Below are 20944 nucleotides of genomic sequence, written 5' to 3'. Positions count from 1 at the left end.
CAGGCTACATGGCAAGTGGGAAGAGCGAGGCTAAGTGCCAGAATTGGCGCATCTGTAAGAGGTGCCATTTCTGGGGCGGCTGAGGGCAGGTGTTTTTAGCCTGGGGGGTGCCAATATCCATGGCCCTTTCCCAGGCTACTAATATCTGCCTGCAGCTGTCTGCCTAGCCTTTGCTCATTCAATTTTATAGGGGGACCCATGTCAACTTTTTTCTGGGGTTCCCCTGTTAACTAGCCAGTAAAAGCTAAGCAAACAGCTGTGAGCTGATATTAATAGCCTGGGAATCTTTGGCTATTGGCACCTTCCCAGAATAATAACATCTGCCCTCAGCAGTTGGCTTACCCTTTGCTGGTTATTAAAATTATGCGGGAGCCCATGCAATTTTTTTAAACATTTTTTTAATTGAAAAATAAACAGATATTGCATTTCATGCAGATTTCTGACAGTTGCTTTTTTGTTACAGCATATGTTGGTTAATTATGTTAATGCTCCTACATAGGTTGGTGTGTGTGTCTTTATGTAATATTAATAAGGGTATCTGGCTGAAGAGATTGAACAAGGAAATTACATCACAATTCTTTTTTTTTAATATACAGTATCTTTATTTAGCTCTATGGATTTAGAAAAATGCATGAAAATCTGCATGAAAAGCCGCATAAAATCCGCATAAAAATGTGCAGAATTTCCACTGTGTTTTCTGCCAAGAGATGCAGAAACCGCGCAGAATTTGCCCCAAGCAAATCCGCAACTTATGCACATAGCCTAAAGGTGTTGGCTATACTTTATATAGGGAAAACTGTGTGACAAGTTTGCCTTTAACACATGAATGCCCTTGAACTTGATAAGTGCTGAATTACACTTTTTTGCAACATGATATCTTGCTGCACTGTGGTATGCATGTTAGGTTAAAAGAGCACTCTGGTGACTTTTTTTTTTCTATTTTCCCCTCTATTAGCAATCAGTAATATGTATGCAGAGAGTGTATTGCAATACTTACCAGTCTGTCTTCTGCCATTTGCAGCACTGTTTCTGCATCACGTGTCCACATTTGTGACCTGCTGAATCACGCCGTGTCTTCTGTGTGAGGCCGAGGTCACTTTCTCAACTTTATGAGAATCAGAATTAGATTCTCTAGCCTCATTCCGAGTCTAATAGGTACACCAAGAAAATGAGCTCAGCTCCACATAAAAGACACGGTGCGATCCAGTAGGTCATAAATGTGGACATGTGATGATGGAGCGGACCGGAACAGTGCTAAACATGTCATTAGACAGAGAATAGTAAAGTGCTGTAATACACTCTCTACATAAACTTTACTGTTGTTTAATACAGGGGAAAATAAAAAGGCATCTTCAATTAACTATGGTGACCTGAACTCAATTCGGATCAACTTCTGGCTTGGATTTGACGCAAAGATTTTCATGTGGTGACACACCACCAGTGATGTGTGTGGGAAGGGAGTTGGCTAACTTTCATATATTAATAGTAAACCATCTCCATCTTCTGCCACAGCTGATGTATGGACCAAAAAGGATTTCACTTAGCTTTTAAATGAGCCAGTTGCCAACTCTTCTAGTCCACATAATTGGTAATGAGTCTCTCATTTGTTGAAGTTCAGGCAGAAGCAGGGTCGGTTTTAGGCAAAGTGGGGCCCTAGGCAAAGTTTAAAATGGGGCTCCAAATGCTAACATATTGCACATCACACAGAAGCATTTCAATTGTATTTACATGTGCTGAGTTCAGGCCACTAAATGAGTGTGATCGACAATATTGAAGTCGTTCAACACTTGCTTCCCGGCCTCTTTCCACCGTCTGAGAAGGAATGATGGGGACAGAACGATCACTAATGTATCAATATGTCCCCATACAGTATCATGCTATCAGCAGCATATCTACAGTTTACACCCCCATTGTCCTCCATATAATATGTGCCCCATAGTCCTCCATATAATATAACGTGCCCCATAGTTCTGCATATAGTATAATACACTCCTCAGTCCTCCATATAGTATAATACACTCCCCATAGTCCTTCATATAATATAATGTGCCCCTTAGTCCTTCATATAGTATAATACACTCCTCAGTCCTCCTCCATATAATATAATACACTCTTCATAGTCCTCCATATAGTATAATGCACTCCTCATAGTCCTCCATATATTAAAATACACTCAGTCCTCCATATAGTGTAATATACTCCTCATAGTGCTCCATATAGTATAATACACTGCCAGTCATCCATGTAGTACAATTCACTTCCCATAGTATAATGCACCCCATAGTTCTTCATATAGTATAGTGTATTCCATATAGTCCTCGATACAGTATAATGCAGCCACCCCATAGAGCATAATGCAGCCACCCCACAGAGTATAATGCAGCCCCGACATACAATATAATGTAACCTCCATAGAATTTAATGCAGCTCTCCTCTTATAGTATAATGCAGCCACCCCTTAGAGCATAATGCAGCCACCCCATAGAATATATTGTAACCACCATAGAATATAATGCAGCCCCCCTCATATAGAAAACAATGCAACCTCTTATATAGCATAATGTAGCCCCTCCATAAATACAATGTAGACCTCCTCATATAGTATAATGCAGCCCCAATAGAATATAATGTAGCCCCCTCATAAAGTATAATGAAGCCCCCATACAATATAATCTAGCCCCCCACAGAATACAATGTAGCCACCTCATATACACTGTGTTCCAAATTATTATGCAAATGATATTTTTCTATGATTTTCCTAAATAGTCAGTACAAATGACAGTCAGTCTAATAAAAGTCAGCAGCCGTTAGAGTATACATCAAATTTTATTGAAGAAACCTCCCAATGATAACAGTATAATCTCCAAAATGAATAAAAACTCAAATTGCACTGTTCCAAATTATTATGCACAGTAGAATTTCTAAACATTTGATCTGTTTTAAAGAACTGAAAATGTTCATTTGTGTTATTTGCAGCAATAGGAGGTCACATTCACTGACCAAAAAAGCTATTTAACTCCAAAACATCCTAACAGGCCAAGTTACATGCTATCATAGGAACCCTTCTGTGACATCACCTTCACAATTCTTGCATCCATTGAACTTTGGAGTTTTTGGAGAGTTTCTGCTTGGATTTCTTTGCATGAAGTCGGAATAGCCTCCCAGAGTTGCTGTTTTGATGTGAACTGCCTCCCTCATAGATCTTTTGCTTGATGATACTCCAAAGGTTCTCTACAGGGTTGAGGTCAGGGGAAGATGGTGGCCACACCATGAGTTTATCTCCTTTTATGCCTGTAGCAGTCAATGACTCAGAGGTATTCTTTGCAGCATGAGATGGTGCATTGTCATGCATGAAGAGGATTTTGCTCCTGAAGGCACATTTCTGCTTTTTATACCATGGAAGACAGCTGTCTGTCAGAAACTCTATATACAGTACTTTGCAGAGGTCATTTTCACACCTTCAGGAACCTTAAAGAGCCCTACCAGCTGTTTCCCCATGATTCCGGCCCAAAACATGACTCCTCCTCCTCCTTGCTGAAGTTGCAGCCTTGTTGGGACATAGTGGCCATCCACCAACCATCCATCTGGACCATCCAGGGTTGCTCGACACTCATCAGTAAACAAGACTGTATGAAAAATAGTCTTCATGTATGTCTGGACCCACTGCTACAATTTCTGCTTGTGAACACTTTTTAGGGGTGGCCGAATAGTAGGTTTATGCACCACAGCAAGTCTTTGAAGGATCCTATACCATGAGGTTGGAGGGACTCCAGAGGCACCAGCAGCTTTAAATATCTGTTTGCTGGTTTGTAATGGCTTTTTAGCAGCTGCTCTCTTAATCCGATGAACTTGCCTGGCAGAAACCTTCCTCATTCTGCCTTTATCAGCACAAACATGTCTGTGCTCAGAATCAACCACAAATCTCTTAACAGTACGATGGTCACGGTTAAATTTTTGGGAAATATCTAATGTTTTCATCTCTTGACCAAGGCATTGCACTATTTGATGCTTTTCAGCAGCAGAGAGGTCCTTTTTCTTTCCTAAATTCCTTGAAACCTGTGCCCTGCTTAATAATGTGGAACATCATTCTTAAGTAGTTTTCCTTTAATTGGGCTCACCTGGTAAACTAATTATCACAGGAATTTGAGATTGATTTCAGTGATCCAAAGAGCCCTGATACACAATACCATCTATGAGCTTATTTGAAAAACAAAAGATTACATCTTTATGACACTTAAATCCAATTTGCATAATAACTTGGAACGCAGTGTAGTTTAATGTAGCCCCTCATAGAGTATGATGCAATCACCCCCCATAGAATATAATAAATATAATACAGCCCCTCTATAGAATATAATGTAGCCACGAATAGAATATAATACATCCCACCTCCTCATAGAATATAATGTAGCTCCCCATATTATATAACACAGCCTCCCCCATAGAATACAATGTATAATGTAACCCATGGTATATAACACAGTCACATAGTATATAGCACAGCCACAAAGTATATAATACAGCCCCACATGGTTTATAGCACAGCCCCACATGGTTTATAGCACAGCCCCACATGGTATACAGCACAGTCCCACATGGTATACAGCACAGCATCATGGTATATAGTACAGCACCATATGGTATACAGCACAGCACAATGGTATATAGCACAGCCCCACATGGTATATAGCACAGCCCCACATGGTATGCAGCACAGCACCAGATGGTATATAGCACAGCCCGCATCTCTCCCAAATCCCCCCCAGAGAGAGGCCCCACAGTTCAGTACTCACTGTTACATTAAAAAAACACTCCTCACCTCTCCTCGTGCCCGTGCTGCTCCCGGGTCCTGTCTCAGCGGCTGCTCTGCCTGGTACACAGTGAGTGCGCGATGACATCATCGCGCACCAACAGTGTCAGAGGCAGAGCGGGGAATGATGGGAGAGGGAGTGTCAGCTGACGCTCTCTCCTATATCATTTCTTTGGACTGTACCGGCATCTATGATGCCGGTATAGTTCAATGCAGCGGCGGGGGGAGACTGAGCTGGCGGCAGGCGGGCCCCCCTACCTCACAGGCCCCATAGTGGCTACATGATGTCCCACTAGCTGGGGGCCCCTGGGGAGCTGGGGCCCTAGGCAGCTGCCTGGGATGCCTGCCCTGGGCAGAAGTGAAGCTACTGGAAACAGCACTGACATCTTGAGATTGAGGCACTTTCCTTAATACAAGTCTATTTATTGCATGTATTCATATTGTAATCACATCTAAACATGTTCCTTTTATGTAAAAAGATCATTTATCTGTGAAAGAAGATGAATATATTTTGGGAAGCTGACAATTTTTCATAATAGATTTTTTTTCTGTATTAGGCATTAAAGATCTTTCCATTAGTTATGCTAAAATTGTCTGATAGTTAGGATGGTATCTGTGCTTATTGGGCAGTTATAATTGATTAAGATAGAAATACCACTTTATATGTAATTTGGTGTGCAAAAAATTTTCAATATTAGATGCAGTATAAAACCTAAATTCCAGTTAAGGTAATCCAGTATTATATCTCAATATTGTTAAAAAATCTATTGAGTAGTATTAAAAGTTAGCCAAAATATATACTAAGAAAGGATTCAAAAGATGATATTTCTTTGCAGGAAAACAATAAAATGCTTACATTGCACTTTGTTTTTAAATGAGTACTGTAGTTTCAATGTAAAAAAATTAAAAGTATCCAATTATACATTCATTTCAACATGAGCCGAGAGTTGTGACGCCTCTCTATAATCTTTATGATTTATTTTAATTGTTCAGTTAAGTAACAATTTATCAATTATGATTTAATTATTTGATACTGAGAACCAGCAGGTGTATCTGGATACAAACTTTAGATAACATTCAATGTGTAATAATACTTATCCTAGAAGTAAGATCAATAACATAAGGCACAGCATATGAGCTACATCTGTCATCAATATTGGTTTACTTACAAATACATGGAGAAATTCCAGTTGAACGAAGTATCAGAGTTTTCATAATGTTCTAGCAGGAATAAAAGCCGAATCCTATTTAAAAGAAGGCAGATATCGCTCCTCCCAGTGCTATGAAGGAAACTCCTCTTAGAAATAAACAGCAACAAATAGAATTCACACATTTCTTGAGCAACATTTTTATAGTGACATATACTGCATATGCTATTGCCCAAAAATGTTTATGAATTGGCTAATTTGTGACATTAATAGCTATTTACTGTTTATACATGTTTTCTTAAAGATTGTAATTTCCTAGAGGTCATTGACATATTAACTAATTTAAAGGGGTTGTCCAATACAGCAGGGACAGTGACGGCAGCCCTGATTGGGCGTCGGACACCATGTGCCATTCCACTGCATCACAGCCCCGGGACCGTGAGTGCTGACACCACTGGAATGGCCCATCACCTGAGGTGAGTATAGGTTTTTTAATTTTATTGGGGCCAAACATTTAGTTCAAGAAGGGGTTCTCCTAGTAGTGAGCAACCCCTTTAATGTCAAAGGAAATCTGTTAGCAGTATTTCACCCTCAAACTATGCATATGCAAATCCAGATATACTTTTACATGGGCAGTCATTTCCTCTGTTAGGGCAGAGACACACTGGCGAATTTTTCGTCCGAGAATCGGATCGTAAAACTTGCCCTGGCCGGCACCTCTCCAGACCTGAGCATGACAGTGTGATGGATTACTATGCAGCTGTCAAGTTCAGGTCAGAAGAGGTGCCGGCCAGGGCAAGTTTTACGATCCGATTCTCGAACGAAAAATTTGTCAGTGTGTCTCTGCCCTTATTGAGAAATCAGTGTTTGAATTGATATGTTTATGAGACTGAACATATATAATAGCTGCATCTGTCGCTCTAGCTCTATTCTTCCTACTGTGCCATCTCCTCTTGCTTGAATGGTAGCTATGCTGTGTGACTTCAGAGTAAGGAGCCATTCATAAAGCAGGAGGAGGTAGTGCTGGAGTGACAGAGAGCTGGAACGACCGAAGATTCAGATCTACAATAGCTGTTCAGAATAATTTGCATATCATTTCAAACGCTCATTTTTTTAGTATTGGAGGACCAGACTGCCCATGTAAATTAAAGCTGGACTTGCATTTGAAATAGCTACATGTGCATATAAATAGTTTGGGATTGCGATCATGCTGAGACATTCCAATTAAATATATAAAATAGACATTAAGTCCTTCATGACCTATCCAGAGCCATAACTTTTTTTTAATTTTTTGGTCAAAATGGTCGTCTGAGAGCTGTTTTTTTTGGAACAAGTTGAACTTTTGAATGACATCATTGGTTTTGCCTTATTGTGTACTGGAAAACGGGAAAAAAATTCAAAGGGCGGTGAAATTGCAAACAACGTGCAATTTCACAATTATTTTTAGGGTTTTTTTTTACCATGTTCACTAAATTCTAAACTTGACCTGCCACTATGATTCCCCAGGTCATTACGAGTTTGCAGATGCCAAACATATAAAGGTTCTTTTTTACTTAAACGGTGAAAAAAGTACAACGTTTGCAAAAAAAAGTTGCCATTTTGCGGGATCTGGGGCTGTGTGGGGGCTTATTTTTTTGTGCGCTGAGCTGATGTGATCTTTTGATGTCCGGTTATTGCTTAATATTGTATCTACCGGCTACCAAAAAAACGTAATTCTGGGGTTTTCTTTTTTTTTTCTCTTTATGCCGTTTACCGATCATATTAATTCTTTATATATATTAATAGATCGAGAATTTCTGAAGGCGGCAATACAAACTTTATGATTTTGATTTCTTTATTGTTTTATTTTGAATGGGGCAAAAGGGGGTGATTTGAACTTTTATATTTTCTAATTTTTTTAAAAAACATTTTTTTTTAGTTTTCACATGTTTCAATAGTCTCCATGGGAGACTAGAAGCTGCAATCATCAGGTCGACTGTGCTAAACACAGATTGTCTTCCATAATGTGCAGCTAAAAAGATCACCTGCTATGAGCGCCGGGCACAGTGATTGTCCTCTAAACCTAATAACTGGTCAATCCACTCTTAGCAGCAGTGATCAAGTGTTTGTGATAACTGGCATTGAGTCTTTTACAATGCTCTGGAGGAATTTTGGCCCACTCATCTTTGCAGAATTGTTGTATTTCAGCCACATTGGAGAGTTTCTGAGCATGATCCACCTTTTTAAGGTCATGTCACAGCATCTCAATCGGATTAAGGACAGGATGTTGAATAGGCCACTCCAAAGTCTTAATTTTGTTTTTCTTAAGCCATTCAGAGGTGGACTTGCTTGTTGTGTTTTGGATCATTGTGCTGCTGCACAACTCAAGTGCGCTTTAGCTTGAGGTACAAACATATGGCCAGACATTCAGGATTTTTTGCTAGACAGCAGAACTCATGGTTCCATTTACCACAGCAAGTCTTGCAGTTCCTGAAGCAGCAAAATAGCCCCAGGCCATCACACTGCCACCACCATATTTTATTATAAGCATGATGTTCCTTTTCTGAAATGCTGTATTCTAATCCTGATATAAGAGAACTTTCACCTTCCAAAAAGTTAAACTTTTGTCTCGTCAGTCCACAGAATATTCACCCAAAAGTTTTGGAGGTCATCAAGATATTTTCTGGCAAAACTTAGATGAGTCTTTATGTTCTTAATGAGATGGTATGGAGATGTTTGGCAACATTGCTGGTGGTGGTCATGTCACATCTTCTCTTTGCAATTAGCCAGGGTGGCCTGTTGATTGGGAGCCTGTGGGAGAGGCTGAGACAGCAGCAGAGGAGGGAGCAGGAGGAGCCTCATATCTTTCCTGGTTTTTCAGGTGTGTACTCCACTGCAGATTGACCTTTGAATTCAGATGCCTTGTTATGCAGGGGTGCTAGGGTTCAGGACATTTATGCCTCGCTTCAAGTTCTGACGTCACAGCGTGCAATCCACCTGTCTCTCATCATCAGCACATTACTTGAAGAAATGCCACGCCAGGGAACTCCATTTGAGCTGGCTTTTGTGTGCTCAGTACGTCGGTGTGGTAGGCAGTAGCAGCTTAAGTACTGGCTAGGTCTTCACTCCATGTGGAGTTTATGCCCTCATCATCCCCCACATCATCTTCTACCCACTCCTTACCACTGCTCTCCTTGATGTTTTTCACACTGCAGAAAGGCACAGCAGTTGTCACCTGTGTTTCGTCATCATCATTAGTAAAGTGCTGCTGTGGTCCGCTGACCGTGTGTACTAACCCTTCCATGTACTCATCCTCAAACTGAACAAGTGCTTGGGCATCAGTGCGCTCAATCTCTTCTACTTATGAGGTAGGGCCAGTGGCGTAGCGTGGGGGGGGCGGGGGGGGCGGTCCGCCCCAGGCGGCACGTTTGTGGGGGCGGCGCGGCAGGAGCACATGTATAATATGTATAGCACTGACCCCCAGCAGCCGGTAACGTTGCTCCAGCACAGAGCTGCTGTGATCTACTAAGCGTCCTGTCTCTTCATCACAATGCGAGAGCTGCTTTATCGATTGCTCTGCCTTCGTTTACACGCGCCTGCTTAATTCAGCTCGATTGCTCACGTCTGGATCTGTGTACAGCGTGGGACAGGGAATATCAAGAGCACCGATAGCTGCTTTTTCCGGTAAGTGGGTCCGGGGCTCCCTGGTTTAGGGTATATTCCCAGCAAGTGATGTATTAGGGAGGTTTGCAGCCGTCAGTGGGAAGCTGAAGATGCAATTTGGGCTCTTGTTGTAGTAGCTGGGCCTGTGCCCGGTACTTAGAGTCAGGGTGCCCGTATGCCCCAGGCTTGTGCCCTGTCTTGCTAGCAGTTTTGCCATGTACTTACATTGCACTGGCAGATGTGCATTCTGGGCAGCAGTGTGTGTGGTATTAGGGGGGCTGGTGTGCTGGCTGAGTGGTCTTCAGTCTGGGGGCGAGTGGCATAATGTAAGGGTTTCACCCAGTGGGGCTTACTCTGCCTTTTCCTTTGGACCATAGTAGATATGATGTTCACACCATTCCCTGTATATATTCATGTTGTGTGATTCCGTCATTCTGCAAATGTACATTTTCCCGCTTGTGCCACTGCAGCTTCATCTAATGAAAATAAACGGTAAGTGCCCGTGCGTGGCTCGGCGTTGCCCATGAATGTGCACGTGGGGTGAATCATTGTGCACCGCTAACCTAATTTGTCTGTGTGGTACAGGCACAACACTGGATCCACAATGCAGCTCCAACCACTACGACCACTAGTTCCAAGGCTCGTAAGTGTTGGAGCTGAAGGTATACTGCTAAGTGAAGAAGACAGCCTTGCTGCATAGACTTGCACTGTCAGTGGGTGTAATGTGTCCAGAGACTGGTTAAAAAATTAATTTTATTGAAACGACACGTTTTGGAGTTGATCTAACTCCTTTATCAGGTTACATTAAACAGAATGTCAGCTCTGATTTAGAAATAAGTATTTATATAACATGTATTGATAAAGGGCAGAGGTGTCATCCTGTTTAAATGTACATGATGAAGGAGTTGGATCAGCTCCAAAAGGCATTGCTTCAATAAAACTTTTAATCCTTTCTCTGAACATCTCACATCCACTGGCAGTCGTCAATCGATGCCGAAATATTTTTTTTTCTTCACTTTTCTTCACTTCAAGGTTAACTGCAGCATCATTATCAGAGAAATCTATGTCTCAGCTGCCCTGACATTCACACTGGTGATTTTGGGACTCTTATTCTTGAGATTAGTGGGGATCCTTAAAGTTAGACCCCCCCCCCCCCCCCTGCAAACGTGTGTGTGTGTAATACATGCACCACCTGTGTGCTACATCAGTGTTACACGTACCAGTGCCTGGGAAGCAGCAGTACTGTTTTCGCTGTTCCCTGGTGCCAGGTGCTGACGACCGCTCTCATCAGTCTCCCCTGCTCTGCTGCTGATCAGCACTAGCAAGGGAGAATGCTGATAGTTGCTTTGAACTGATAATAGCGAGAGCAGGTGTGACTGACGGGACTACTCCTCCCATAAGTCTACATCTACCGCTAATAACAGTGAGATCAGGTAGCAGCTGATGGTGTTAGGGGCTGGCGGAACACACCAAATAATAAAGATGGTATAAGGTGCGTTCGCAGCCCGGGTTCCACCGTGCAGAGTAATGCTGCTCAGTAATGGCGGAAACTATATGGTGTTGTACTAACTAGACACCGGCGGGTTAACCGCTGACCCGGTGTGTACAAAAGCGGGCTCTGTTACCTCACAGAGCCACACTACCGGCAAACATAAATGCTGAAGCCTGTTCAAGCTCACAGAGCTCGGCAATGAGGAGCGCTCTGCAAATGGTCACAGAACTCAGCCCCAAGGACATGGGCTTAGAGTCCCTCTAGACCTGCAAAGCGAGCGGCGCCTCAACTGCAAGGCCAGCAGTAGATGCACTACAGATATAGCGTGCAAGTGTGCGCAGCACCGCTCTGGCGGACACCAGTAATCGACCTGGGTTGAGCTAAGATAATAAAACAACTTTACCCAAGTTTCGAAAATAATTTGTACTTTCTGTTTTTTTTCTGTCACATTATTAAAAATTATTATTAAAAAAGCCACTAGGTCTTCATCCAGCATCATCAAGCTAATACATATATATATATATAGAGAGAGAGAACTGCAAGAAGATGAAAGTCTTGAAATTTAGAAATAATAACAGCAGAGTTAGTAGCAGGCTAAAAATTAGATCTCTGAGTGTAGTGTGGGCTCTTCGGATGCTTCCGGATTATCAACGACCAAAGGGGCGGCAAATTTTTCGACCGCCCCGGGCGCCACAAACAGTTGCTACGCCACTGGGTAGGGCCAGGTGGAACCACAGTCAGTGGAGTCATCAAAAAGCAGAAGAGACTGCTTGCATGACTTGGGGCTCATACTGATTGACTGATTGGCAAGGGGGTGAGGTAGAAGACAGATGCCAACAGTCCACAAATCAACTGGGTGGAAGACAATGGAATTGGAAGCACTCTTCATCATTCAATCCAAAATCATCTCAACATGTTTTGGACTCACCATTCAATCAGCGGTACTCAGGCCTATGAAATTATGCATAACATTGCCTGCGTACAACAGGGGAAAGTGTTTCATTTAGGTGGATAGCATGCACATAATGTCTTCTCCCTGCAGCAGCTATACCAACACCAGCAGCAACATGGCCATGTGCATGTTCCCTGTTTGATACTCTCCTCATTTTTTGAACCCAAAAAAAGTGTACAGTAGAGAAGAGAAAGCACCCAACAGAATATTTCGCTCTTAGGGTACTCTGCCCCTAGCTCTTAGGTCACACTACACCAGGCTGTTAGGGCTGTAAGGGCACTCTGCACCATACTATTAGGGAAAAGTGCTACAGGCTGATAGGGCAATGTGCACCAGGTTGTTATCTGTTAGGACACTCTGCACCAGGCTGTTTGGGAAATGTGTGCAAAGCTGTTATTGCAATGTACACTATGTGTTAGGGCAATAACCAGACTGTTACGGCAATGTGCACCAGGCTGTTATCGCAATTTGCACCGGCTGATAGAGCAATGTGCACCAGGCTGTTAGGGCACTCTGTATGGGGGTGAGATAAAATTACATCCTTGCTTCCCTTTCTCTAATTACCTTTGATTTGTTAATGTTTACATATTGTTAATGTTGATTATGTCTATGATGAATGCTTGCGGTACTGCTACATAGGAACATGTATTACCGCTCATCTATTTGGTACTGCCACATTTATATATGTGTTACCATGCTTTAGAGACTGCGTTTCTTAGTGCTACACTGTATATAATATAAAGTGATGCATATTGATATTCATGTATAGTTCAAGGTAAGTGCATCCTTTTGGGGACATTAAAGTAGGGCACTTTAGCATATAGTTCCTATACTTAGGGTAGGTTTAGTTCTGTTGTGGGTCACTAGATGGGGGCATACTAGTGGACCTTGTAGGTATAGTTTATAGGATGTTTATAGAGGGTTAATTGTAGGAGAGGCTGCCAGGTAGTAAGAAAGAAATTTCTAGGAAGTTAGGTGAGACGGGGCCAGGGTGCCCTAGTGTCCACATGGGCTATAGGCCTGGACAGATTGGCAGCCATGCAACGTTAAAGTTCTGCAGCGCATGTTACCCACAGCCACTGTGTGTCATAGCAGTGGGAAAGTGCAGGAAAGGAAAGATGTGGCGACTTATCGCCTGTGCAGATACTTTTAGGGCAGGAGTTGGTTGGACTGAGGAAATGAAGGAAGTTGGAGCTTTGACAAGATCCGTATAGATGGGCTGGATGCTTTACCAGAGGCAACCAAACCTGGTGACTGATGATTTCGAGTCTGGGGCGAAACAGGTAGAAGAAATTGTCATCATGGCGAGGTCAGGTCAGGTAGGAACTGGGGAGCAGTCTAGGACGGTCCGGTATGGGCGTGTACTGCACAGAAGTGACAGCCAGAAAGGGAAAGCTAAGGAACCAAGTGAATATCATGATGTGCCAACAGTGGATGTAACATGTGAAGTATTAAGTAATGAGAATGTTCAAGTTAACCTGGACTGTGTCTCCGCTACTGGGGGTTGCCTGAAGGAGGGACTGTCATCTCCTGGTAAGTGCCCAGGGAAGTCTGGAGTTGGCGATTCAGGTATGCTGAAGAGAAGAATACAGTTTTCTGTAGGGGAAGGACTGGACATCAATGTTACAGTATCTCAGGTCATGACTACAGTCCTGTCCTCCCCTTACAACTCTACAACAGGCTTATTAGGACACTCTGCACCAGGCTGTAAGGACAATGTACACCAGACTGATAGGGCTATGTGCATCAGGCTGTTAGAGCACTCTGCAAAAGGCTGATAGGGCAATGTGTAACAGGGTGATAGAGCAATATGCATCAAGCTGTTATCTGTTAGGGCACTCTGCAGCAGGCAGTTAAGGGAATGTCCACAAGAATGTTAGGGCAATTCACACCAGGTGTTAGGGTAATGTGCACCAGGCTGTTTTGGCAATGTGCAGCAGGCTGTGAAGGGACTCTACACCAGGCTGTTAGGGTGCTCTACAACAGGCTAATAGGGCACTCTGTACCATGCTGTTAGCGCAAATTACACCATACCAGGCAGATAGAGCAATGTGCACCAGGCTGTTAGGGCACTCTGCACCAGGTTGTTAGGGCACTCTGAATCAGGCTAATAGAGCAATGTGCACCAGGTTTTTAGCCCACTTTACACCAGGTTTTTAGCCCACTTTACACCAGGTTATTAGGGCACTTTGTACCAGGATGTTAAGGCACGGAGCACCAGTCTGTTAGGGCACTCTACACCAAGCTGTTAGGACAATTTTCACCAGACTGTTAAGGCACTCTGCACTTGGCTGTTAAGGAACTCTGCATCAGACTGTTGTGGACACTCTGCATCAGACTGAAAGCAGAATGGCGGCGCAACCCGTGATTCGGCTTTCATACAGGCTGGGTCACATTGTGCACTGGCTGGTCACAGCCATGTTAATACAAGACATGGCTGTGATGGTTCTGCAAGTGCACATAGGCTTAATGCTTGTTTATTAGCTGCACTGCAGCCTTTCAACAAACTATGTTTGGCATCCGAACCAGAACAGTACAACTTTACAGTTTGGGTTTGCTCATCTCCATAAAGAAGGTGTCTGCTATCTAGACTGTCCTATTGCACTGTACAGTAGGTGCTACTATTTAAACCTACCGCCTGCTGGTCTTCTCTGCTGTGATAGTTGTCAAGAAGGGGACACCGGAGGGGTCACTCAGAATCCCACGTCTGACACCAATTTCTCAAAGATCGCAGCCAGAAGGGTCATACCTCAGATGCATCTGCTGTTATCTTTGAAGCGAACAGCTCTCTGTTGCCCCTATTGTCCAATTGACTGACAATCAACGGAGAAGGCCACAGGCTGTTTCCACTAATAGGCCACTTATTGGTAAACTAACAGTGAGCGTATGGTATACACTTCTCCGATTCCAATGCACAGAATATATGTATGTACAGTATACACCCAAATGCAATCACTGCGAACTCCATGATAACCCCAGACTACTGCTTTCCACCACCATTGGTTTATATAGGCTGACTGGAGGCTTTGTTCTGGTAGCATATGGCTTTGGAGTGCGGGTGACAGAACAAAAGGAACAGAACTATTACATTTTATATTTAATCCAAACACTAGGCAGTGTTTATAAAAATTATACAAAAGATTTTACAAAGGAGACAAAACAATACAGCATATACAGTTATGTAAAAATAAAACAAAAGAAACTTCCTACTCTGATCACAGATATGATTTGGCCTAGAGAAGGAGAGTGCTTAGATTTGGAACACATCTGGTTAACGGGAAGCATGCATACACTGATATGTAACGCTCTACATGAACAAAGATCATAATGTCTTTTGACTTTTTAACACCATCTGAGTTACACCCACACCCCCCCCTCAATGACCTAATGTGAAATGGGTTGTGGGATGTCTTCAGCCCTTCAATCCTGATGATCGCTTAAGTTCAATATCGTTGCTATATTTTTCATCAGGATTTTACATTTCCATCGAGACCAAACATGACATGGTGTCATGTCGGACGCTGTTCACACAACAGCGTCCGGCAGGCAGCGGTAGTTCCATCTCCGTCCACTATAGCCTCAGTGGCGCCGGCTTGATTTTACTCAGGTTATCTGGGGTTAATCTAGCTGGAAATCAGGTGGGATGTTTGGTCACGCCCACGGTCTTTAAATAGTCGTGCTGGCCTGTGGGCGTCGCCGATTATAGCTTGTGTTTTGTGCCAAGTGGTTCCGGTCTGGAGTGGAGGTGTTGGAGAGAGAAATTCATAGCTGGTGTCGTATGATCCGTTGTTACCTTTTCGTCTTCCTATATTTGTGCTTTGTTTTGCCCTGTTCACATTATAGTATTGTCCTGTGTGGTTGCGGCGCGGTGTGGTTTGAGTTCTCCCTGTCTGTCATTACTGTGTGGGTTTTGGTGGTTTGACAACTCACTGGGTGGAGGGTGGAGGGTTCAGCTTAGGGCTGAGCAGGAGATAAGGAGAGGCTGGAGGCTCAGGCATTTGCACCTTTAGCAAAAACCCTGGGTTGAGGGTCAGACAGGGTTTTCCCTAGTTTGAGGGACTCCGCAGGGGCCCGGGTTTTGTCAGCCTCCTTCGACCTAAGCCTCGCATAACACATGGCTGATGTCAGCAGTCTGTCCACTATTGATTTGTGGCTTATAGGCAGGGGTTACAGTAATGAAAAAACACCCATATTCTTCCCCAAGTCGTAGTTAAGCTAAAATTGTATGTACCATCATCAACATCGGATCTATAATGGCCCGAATATTCATAATTTTCTTTCGGAGACACCAAGTCGGTGCTGGCTATTGTAACTATAACATTTCCCCTGTAGGGGGGTCAAAGCTTCTCAGGATGTACAATGCCTTTTCTACTTTGATATCTATGTGTAGACACACGTACCTTTGTTATCTAACCCTCTGAAAAGACCTTTTCTGTCTCAATTAGTTGTCCAATCTCTAAACCTCTGTTTCACGTACAAAATACATCCTCCTTGATAATGCAGAGGTCCTTTATTCCCAAAATGGTCTGCCTGCATTTTAATTATGATGGTTCACTTCACACTATACTCAACTTCCTATTCCTTTATTTCCATGTGCTACTTTGAGGGTATGAGATTCAGACTCTCAGATATTTGCTTCTCCACTGGAAATCTGTGTGAGAAAGAAGGAGGGAGGGGTGAGTGCCCCTTTCACTAGGGGCTTAGAGATTGTAATATTCTCCATTACAATAGTCTTTAGTCAATTTTGCTTGGAGTTTTAGTCTTACTTCTGAGTATCTAGGCCAGTCAGATAAGTTACTGCTGGGGTATCTTTCTTATGCAGCACTCTCCCTCAATTCCTTAGGAGGTATATGATACACTCGACTGCATTTTAAAAAGCTAGGTCCGAGTTGTCTTCTCTAGTTTTACTTTCAGGGTTTATCCAGGTTGCGCTGAAGCCATTAGGGCTTTTGTTACTGGATACTATAGTCTGATCAGGAACCATGTGGGGTTTGTGCAGTGTTTTCTAAATTACACCTTTTATCCCCATGTTTACTATCACATGTACATAACATTATCACCAGAAGATTCAATTTTTGACTGTGCTGAGACATTTTTATGGACATTATGAACAGCTGGGCCACCCAGCTACAGTCCCTATCCTTGGAGGTAGTGGCTCTCCACCATTGCTGGGGGTTTGGCCCTTCCAAAGTTTCCTCCTGAACCTCCTGAGTTTTTATTTCATCATGTAAGCTGATTTTTCATCTTCAGCTGGTTTCCTTCAGAGAAGAAATTCAAAGAGTGGTTATTGCTCTATCCAAGCTCTGTGGTGTTCCTCAAGCTTGGGCATCTTGGGCATTTCTTTGCCTGAGGATTCCCCAGTGGTTATTGTTGTTGATGATTTTTTGTCTGCGCTTGAACACATTTATGACGATCCTGATAAAGTCACGGTTTCTGAGTCCATGATTCGCAGGTGATTTCAGGGTAATCATAAAGTGGAATATTTCTGTTCTCAATTCAGACATTGGGTAACGGAGACATAAGGGCCTGTCACACTAAGAGATATCGCTAGCAATATCGCTATAACTAGTGACGTTATAGCGATATTGCTAGCGATATCGCTGTGTGTGATACTTACCTACGACTGGCTCCCCCGCTGGTTATCGCTGATCGCGCAAGAACGTTCAGGACTGTTTCTCGTCGTCAGCTTCCTGTGGCGCTTCCTGCTGTGAAGACGAGCGACACGTGGAGCCGGGCGGGAGGACGCAGGATCGCCTGGTGTGACAGGTAAGTAGCGATCCCCGTCCCCAGCGATGTCGCTAGTGAGATCTGCCTATGTGGCAGCTCACTAGCGACTACTTAGCGATGTACCAGCGATCCTGACCGCGTCATATCGCTGGTCGGGATCGCTGGTACATCGATAAGTGTGACAGTACCTATACTGGAATGACCCTATTGTCCGTAGCCAGTTTTGTTAGGGACTTTCTAATCAGATTAGAGACATGATGGCTTACAGTCTTTCTCTGATGTTGCTGGAGTAGGCAATGTCACTGGCTGTCCATTTAGACAGATGTTTGATGGATAAAAACACAGTTAAGGCTGTGCCAGTTACTTTTTCCTCCTCTTTGGAAGACACGAGTAAACCTATGCAAAGTGGTGCTTGCCGAGATCTCAATGATGGAACTGAACTGGGAGAACCTGCTCATTTTGTTTGTACAGTGGTCATTCTGGTCACATGATTCAGTGCTTCAAATATAAAAAATATTTAATTTTGAAAAAAAACTTTAAGGTGTAAAGACACAGGTTCTAAGAGTCTCAAATTATGTTTTATGCATACAACTGTTTTTTTTCTTACAAGTATCTTTGGAGACTGAAACTGGGTTTATTGTTATTTACACATTTGTAGATTCTTGTTCTCCTTTAGCTCTCACACACTGACTGTGATTTTGCTGTTGAATGTGGTTACATATTTTCTAGATTTGATTATTCTGTTCAAATATCAACAAATGACAACCCTCCCCTTGCTCGAAGTCATGTTATGTCTAAAGTAAAGAAAGCATGCATGAGAATATGGCCGCATTATACACAGAATTAATTTCACTAATGGTGTTTCTCTAAATTAGGGTCCCTTTTCACATAGTGACGCACCAGCGATCTCGACAACGATACAACCTGGTAGGGATTGCTGGTGCGTCGCTACATGGTCGCTAGTAAGCTGCCAAACAGGCAGATCTCTTCAATGACGCACCAGCGATCCCGACAACGATACAACCTGGTAAGGATCGCTGGTGCATTGTCACACAGCAGCTATTCTGAACGATTCAGCCTGCGTCCCTGAGTTCTGCGTCGCCAACGAGGTTGCTCGTCAGCGTCAAACACTGCGATGCATGCTGTCCAGCGGGACATCAGCAATCAAAAATGGCCCAGTCCATTTGAGCAAGATCAGCGATATCCAGCAGGGGAGCCGGTCGCCGCTATGTGTCACACGTAGCGAGATCACTGGCGAGATTGCTGTTGCGTTACAAAATCGGTGACGTATCAGCGATCTCGCTAGCAATCTCACTATGCGAGATGGGGCCTTTAGGTTTAGGTATACCCTGGTTGGTTAAACACAATCCTACCATTGATTGGGAGACTCATGAGATTAGGTCTTGCTGAAATTTTTGCTTGTCCACTTGTCTTTAGAAGTCCTTGGCATATATGGAATCTCATCTTCCAGGGTTTGTTCAGGATTTTGAGGATGTGTTTTCTGAGATCGAGTATGAAGTTCTTCCTCCACATAGACCATATGATTGCGCAATCTAATTAATACCTGGTGCCAAATGCCTAAGTCTCGCCTGTTTAACCTCTCTCTTCCTCAAAGAGATACATTGAAAGAATATATTCAAAAGAGTCTGGCCAAGGGGCATATATGTCCATCCACCTCTCCAGTTGCTGTGGGATTTTTCTTTGTCAAGAAAAAAGATGGAAGTTGGCATCCTTGCCTGAATTTTAGGAAGATTAATAAAGATCACGATGCATAATCATTAGCCTCTTATATTTAACCTTTTTAGTCAACTAGCAGGAGCTAAATGGTTTTCTAAGCTTGATCTGATGGGAGCATATAACCTCATATGCGTTCAGCAGGGTGATGAGGGTGACCAGAGGGTCACTTTGAGAAGTTGATGATGTGGTTCGGTTGACGAATGCCCCAGTGTTTTTTTCACAACTTCATAAATGACATTTTACGGCCTTTAGTGGGTAGATTTGTAGTTATTTACTCGAATGACATATTGACTTACTTGCTTTCTTGTGAGGAGCACCAGGAGAATATTTAACTGGTTCTTAAAATTCTTTGTTGCAATCATGTATGTGTCAAACTGGAGAAACGCCAGTCTGAGGTGCAACATATTCATTTTTTGGGTAATTTTGTTCCGGCAACTGGATTTCAGAGGGATCCTGTTAAAGCACAGGCTGTCTTGGATTGGGTTTAACCCACCAACCTTAAAGCATTACAGATGTTTTTATGGTTTGCTAATACCTAAAGAAAGTTCTTTAAGAATTTCTCATTCATAGTTAAACCCTTTTCTGATATGACCAAAAAGGGTACTGACTTCTCCTTCTCTAATAAGTCTGAGAATGCTTTTGCTGCTCTGGAGACAGCTTTCTCAAAAGCTCCTGTCATCAGGCAACCTGAGATTGATTTACCTTTTTTGGTGGAGGTAAATGCCTGTTCTGTGGGGACGGGTGCCATTCTCTTGCAAAAGAAAGAAGGTTACTTTCATCCTTATGCTTTTTTTACTCAGAAATTTTCACAAGCCGAGGCTAACTATGGTATTGGGGACCGAAAACTATTGGCAGTAAAAAAAGCATTTGAGGAATGGAGACATTAGTTGGAGGGGGCTAGCCATAAGGTAAGTCTTTTTGGATCATAAAAACCTGCTGTACTTTATACTGATGCCACAAAATGCTTAAGTAATGGACAATCTCGGTGGACTCTTTTCTTCACTTGGTTTGACTTTTCAGTGACTTATCAAAGAATGTCAAAGCTGATGATTTGTCAAGTAGCTTTGTTCCAGAGCTGAGGGACGATAATGCTGTCAAAATTCTTAGTGAAGGGTTGGTGGTTAGTGCTTTGGAAATCAATCTCAGATAATGCATTCAAGATGCTCAGGATGATGTGCCCGAGGGCTTTTCCTGAACAAGCTTTTTGTACCACCTTTGCTATGCACAGAACTACTTAATGAAGTACATGATTCTACAATCACCCAAAGAGCTATAGCTTGGTCACTTTGGTGGGAGATCTCTGGAAAAGACGTTGATAATTATGTCTGGAAGTGCAGAGTTTGTGCCAGGGCCAAAGCCTCTCTCCATGCCCCGGCAGGTTTTCTTCTCTTGCCTAATGAGGTCCCGTCTCAGCCCTGGACTTATCCATGGACTTG

The 20944-nt window shown here is 43.0% G+C and overlaps 1 protein-coding gene and 1 long non-coding RNA gene across 5 annotated transcripts in view; one reads left to right on the top strand and one right to left on the bottom strand.

Moving 5' to 3' along the window:
• Window positions 1-6046, bottom strand: part of LOC141084521 (collagen alpha-6(VI) chain-like) — a 389499-nt gene extending 383453 nt beyond the window's left edge. Inside the window, exon 1 of the mRNA XM_073569287.1 lies at window positions 5980-6046. The gene's annotated coding sequence lies outside the window, so the exon portion shown is untranslated. The remainder of the gene's footprint in view (window positions 1-5979) is intronic.
• LOC141084527 (uncharacterized) overlaps window positions 1-20944 on the top strand; it is a 246810-nt gene that overhangs the window by 175117 nt on the left and 50749 nt on the right. For 3 of the 4 annotated variants that reach the window (XR_012231024.1, XR_012231023.1, XR_012231027.1), the window contains exon 3: window positions 20309-20416. The exons of the other annotated variant lie outside the window; for it this stretch is intronic. This is a non-coding gene — a long non-coding RNA (uncharacterized lncRNA). The remainder of the gene's footprint in view (window positions 1-20308; window positions 20417-20944) is intronic. 4 annotated transcript variants of the gene reach the window in all.

The sequence above is a fragment of the Dendrobates tinctorius genome, unplaced genomic scaffold (assembly GCF_039654945.1).
Source record: "Dendrobates tinctorius isolate UK_male_01 unplaced genomic scaffold, ASM3965494v1 ptg000005l, whole genome shotgun sequence".
Classification (NCBI taxonomy): domain Eukaryota; kingdom Metazoa; phylum Chordata; class Amphibia; order Anura; family Dendrobatidae; genus Dendrobates; species Dendrobates tinctorius.
Note: the sequence above shows the minus strand (reverse complement) of the source record. Positions and strands in the feature narration are given on the sequence as shown.